Raw genomic sequence first — 5,494 nt, 5'->3', positions numbered from 1 at the left:
CTCTCTCTCTCTCTCTCTCTCTCTCTCTCTCTCTCTCTCTCTCTCTCTCCCTCACCTCCCTCTCTCTCTTTATTGATCCCAATTTGGAAATGTTAGCATTGCAGCAGCATAAAAGACAACAAAACAAAACAAGGCATTGCACGTAGAAATTAAAGAGCAGAAATAAACAATTCTAGAATTTAAACATCTCAAATAGAATTAAAGCAGCATTAAAAAGTAGAAGAAATACAGTAGGCCGTGAAGATAGAACATCTAAACTCTGAGAATAAAGCAGTATTGAAGGAACCCATGCAGACAGAGAGACCCTAACCCCCCCCCCCCCCCCCCCCCCCCCCTCAGGCCTCATGCTGTAATAATACTAATAATAATGCTCTTTGTGCTCCTCACCAGCACAGTGGCCACGTTGTTGGGGAAGATTTGAGCGGTGATAGCGAAGGAGGAGGTGCAGGCGGCGCCGAGACCGACTGCGTCCACTGAACGCACCACGAAGCAGAGCGCGATGAAGGGGGCGCCGGGGGGGACGCGGGTCAGCAGCCTGAGGGGGGAGAGAATACACAGGGTTAGGGTTCAGAGAGCGCTTCACTTAGACTACTTTTACATCCTAATATTAAAATGTATTACTGACATTATTGAAACTTAATTTCTATAAAAAATGTACTTCCATTTTTTTCCCTCTTTTAAATATTATGATTTGTTTCCACCAAACATTATAACTGCTTCCTGTACATTTTTTACATTTAATCAACTTTTGTTCTTGAAATATTTGAACCTTTTTCTCTCTTTTTAAATTGTTGTATTATTATTTATTTGAATTGATGACAGACACGTACCCGAACATGATGGTGGATCCCGCCGAAACAAACAGTCCCGCCACCAGCATGAACTTCGCTCCAATCTGAACAATCTGACACACACACAGCAAACTGTAATTAGTAATAATATATATATAATAATATTAAATAATGAAGACATGAACGCACATATTTGCCCATGATGAGCGAGGCGATGAGGTTGAAGATGGCGTAGCAGCCGAAGATTAAACCGATCACCGTCTGACTCGCTCCCTTCTTCACCGCCTGAGAGGAGACAAGATCAATAATAACAGGAGATATGATCAATAATAACAGGAGATATGATCAATAATAACACAGGAGATATGATCAATAATAACACAGGAGATATGATCAATAATAACAGGAGATATAACAGGAGATATGATCAATAATAACAGGAGATATGATCAATAAAAACAGTGCTACTTGGCTGTCGGCTGAAGTCTTTGCGGTGTGTTCCATTGCGACACATGGCCAAGACGCAGAGACGCGAGGCGATGCAACAGTCGGGGTCCGTTCTTTGGTGTCAGATTGGTGTGTCCGTGTCTTTAGGGAGTCTCTCTCCCCTCTCTCAGACAGAGAGATGCAGAAACTCTGAGAGATGCAGAAACTCTAAGAGATGCAGAAACAGAGATGCAGAAACTCTAAGAGATGCAGAAACTCTAAGAGATGCAGAAACAGAGATGCAGAAACTCTAAGAGATGCAGAAACTCTAAGAGATGCAGAAACAGAGATTCAGAAACAGAGATGCAGAAACTCTAAGAGATGCAGAAACAGAGATGCAGAAACTCTAAGAGATGCAGAAACAGAGATGCAGAAACAAAGATGCAGAAACAGAGAAACTCTGAGAGATGCAGAAACTCTGAGAGATGCAGAAACTCTGAGAGATGCAGAAACTCTAAGAGATGCAGAAATAATACCTGTACCTATACTTGTCCAGGTGTTCCTGATACCTGGATTAAAACATCCTCAGTCTACCAGGAGTGGGGTTCGAACCCACGAGGACTGATGTCCATTGGATCTTAAGTCCAACGCCTTAACCACTCGGCCATCCTGGTGCATGTTTGTATAAAATGTCATTATAGTATCCACAAATAAATAAAGAAGTGTCATTACAGTCTGTCTTAAAGGTCCCTATTATTTAAAATCCTCTTCTTCATGTCTCTTCTTCATCAACATGTGTCCCCTCTTCTTCATGTCTCTTCTACATCAACATGTGTCCCCTCTTCTTCATGTCTCTTCTACATCAACATGTGTCCCCTCTTCTTCATGTCTCTTCTACATCAACATGCTGTCCCCTCTTCTTCATGTCTCTTCTACATCAACATGTGTCCCCTCTTCTTCATGTCTCTTCTACATCAACATGTGTCCCCTCTTCTTCATGTCTCTTCTACATCAACATGTGTCCCCTCTTCTTCATGTCTCTTCTACATCAACATGTGTCCCCTCTTCTTCATGTCTCTTCTACATAAACATGTGTCCCCTCTTCTTCATTTCTCTTCTCTCATCAACATGTGTCCCCTCTTCTTCATGTCTCTTCTACATCAACATGTGTCCCTCTTCTTCATGTCTCTTCTACATCAACATGTGTCCCCTCTTCTTCATGTCTCTTTCTACATCAACATGTGTCCCCTCTTCTTCATGTCTCTTCTCATCAACATGTGTCCCCTCTTCTTCATGTCTCTTCTACATCAACATGTGTCCCCTCTTCTTCATGTCTCTTCTACATCAACATGTGTCCCCTCTTCTTCATGTCTCTTCTACATCAACATGTGTCCCCTCTTCTTCATGTCTCTTCTACATCAACATGTGTCCCCTCTTCTTCATGTCTCTTCTACATCAACGTGTGTCCCCTCTTCTTCATGTCTCTTCTACATCAACATGTGTCCCCTCTTCTTCATGTCTCTTCTTCATCAACATGTGTCCCCTCTTCTTCATGTCTCTTCTACATCAACATGTGTCCCCTCTTCTTCATGTCTCTTCTACATCAACATGTGTCCCCTCTTCTTCATGTCTCTTCTACATCAACATGTGTCCCCTCTTCTTCATGTCTCTTCTTCATCAACATGTGTCCCCTCTTCTTCATGTCTCTTCTTCATCAACATGTGTCCCCTCTGTGGAAAGAGACTCTGAAAGTTTCAGGAACAAAGATTCTCTCTCTTTTTGATCCATTTATATAAAAACCTGTCTGAAAATGAGCTGATCAGATTTTGGCCACTTTATGATGTCATCACGATGTTTTGGCTTGAGTAACCATTAGCCAATCAGCAACCAGCGGCGGCGGCGGTGGCGGCGGCGGTTTTGACAGTCTCTGCGGCCGCAGAGACACACCTGTGTCACACCTCATACCAGAGCTGCTGCTTTTGGGTTTATCTGGCTTCGCTGGTTCTTCTATGATTGATGAAGGTCCAGGCTCCGGAGAAGTGGATGTCAGGGATGTGACCTTCCAGTTGTTAAATGTAAGTTTAGATTGACTGTATTTAGTTTTCTTCTGCGCTGGTTCTTCTGACTTGTTTGCAAGTGTATCTATTCTTTCTATCTGGTTAACGGCTGACACACACAGAACAACGTAACAAATAAACTAAACAACGTAACAAATAAACAAATCTAAGCTTTTTTATTGGTTGTAATTTACATGGATACATTTGAATGGTGTGACAATGTCCTATTTGATTGGGTTAAAATGTACATATTCTTCCTGTTATGTCTGCCTGCTTTATTTTACCTAATGCAAACCTGCTCCATCGAAATCAGTCGCATTGACCCGAAGACACATTTTGAGTTGCATACACTGTTGGAAAGAGGAGATTCCTAGCTTTCTAATGATATCAGGATTGTTGTTGTACTCCGAATATTAAGCAAAATATGTCACATTATATAATGACTGTCACCGAGTCATCATTTTGAGAAAAAGGCCTTTAAAGTTTCCTCTTCTCTGGAAGCGGAGCAAATTATCAAAGTAGTAACGGAGGGAAGATATTTTCGTTTGGATTACTGGTCTGGGGGAAGCCCGCGAGTGTGTGTGTATACGTGTGTGTATTTGTGTATTTTTGCGTTTGTGTGTATTGTGTTTGTTTCCCTGGGAAATCACTCACGAGAAACACCGGCTGTTGTTATGCCTGCTGTGACGTTACGTTACTCCGTTCTCTGCTTGTAATTATGCCGTTACAAGCTTCAAAGTTGTATTTATCATCTGAATTTGCCGAAACAAGTTTCATATTCTGAAAGCCAAGACTTTGTTTATTTGAAATCAGATACAAACAAACTGTAACGGACCCTGCCGTGTTATATATGATTACTATACGCCTTACATTCATAATTTCAGCAGAGGGAGGGGAAGCGGCGCTGTGGAACAGCAGAGTGGCGAGTGAGAGCTGTCATCTTCCCTTTTCAAGCTTCAAAAATGCCTGTAGCTAATGAGATTGAATATAACAATAAAAAATACCAAAATATACACAGCTAGATCAGATCGCGTTTTAGATGCGACTTTAGAGTAGAGGGGAATTATTGAAACGGGATTTGTACAGTGTTCTGCGGCATCCGCCGCTGCGAAAATGTAGGGCATGGCTCAAAAGTGGGGGGGCCAATGGCCCCCTGGCCCCCCCGCTTCCGGCGCCCTTGGTGTGAACGCGGCTATTGTGTTCTTTTTAACCAAATCTCTCTCAGAGGGGCGTGGGGAGGGGCTCCTTATTTTCATCTAAAGTAACAGACAGAGAATCAGCACTTTGGAAACAGGGCTGAAACAGAGGGGATTATGGGTAATGCTGCAATGATCTGTTTGGTATTTCAGCCAATCAGAGACAGGCTCTGTATATATCTGAGACCTGGGATATAGAGTTGAGAAAGAGTATAATAGGGGAACTTTAATAATAATAATAATAATAATAATAATAATGCATCACATTTTTTATTAGAGCGCTTTTGCAGGTGCTCAAAGCGCTTTACAATTACACATTACACATATGAGACATGTAAGAGTCATTACTGTGGACATTATCCACAGGAGCACATTCGGGTGAAGTGTCTTGCCCAAGGACACAACGGCCTGACGCAGTGGGCGGGTTTCGAACTGGAGTTCACCCCCTTGATCTGATGATCAACGCTCTAACCCACTGCGCCACTAATCTATACTATCGGATCAGTGGATCAATACACTGATGGTTCAGTCCTCTAACTAGCCTTTGTCATGTGATCATCATGTTGTCATCATGTGACCTCTGCTCACCTCAGTGGGGAAGAAGGGCCCCAGGATGGAGTAGCAGATCATGGAGGAGAAGTTGACCGAGGCGACGGAGATCAAAGTGAGGATCTGCTGCCTCGTCATCCGGGGGGGGGCGGGGCTCCAAGGGGGGGTCAGCTGGGGGGGGGGCGGGGGGGTATTCAGAAGAAATTCAAAATGTTAAAAAAAACGTTCTTTTAGTAATAAAAACATTTTAAAAAAGAATAAAAAACTTTACTAATAATATTTTTTTTAAATCTTAATAAAAGTTCAATAATATTTACTCAATGAAAATGTTTTTTGTAAATAATGACAAACTTATTTAAATAATTTAATATTTTATTATAATGATAATTCAAAATAAAAAAACGTTTTCCTAAAAATACAAAGAAGTGTAAAAAAACCACGTTAAAACTATGATAAATAAACATGTCTCAAAATA

At 41.7% G+C, this 5,494-nt stretch overlaps 1 non-coding gene and 1 pseudogene across 1 annotated transcript; both read right to left on the bottom strand.

The window, feature by feature from the left end:
* The window catches only part of LOC117495035, a 16,158-nt pseudogene extending 10,989 nt beyond the window's left edge, over positions 1-5,169 (bottom strand).
* On the bottom strand, positions 1,809-1,891 carry trnal-uaa. The gene has a single exon. It is a non-coding gene; the product is annotated as a tRNA-Leu (tRNA).
* Positions 5,170-5,494: the final 325 nt, after the last annotated feature.

The sequence above is a fragment of the Trematomus bernacchii genome, unplaced genomic scaffold (assembly GCF_902827165.1).
Source record: "Trematomus bernacchii unplaced genomic scaffold, fTreBer1.1, whole genome shotgun sequence".
NCBI lineage: Eukaryota > Metazoa > Chordata > Actinopteri > Perciformes > Nototheniidae > Trematomus > Trematomus bernacchii.
The sequence above is the reverse complement of the archived record's forward strand: the minus strand, read 5'-3'. Positions and strand labels throughout refer to the sequence as shown.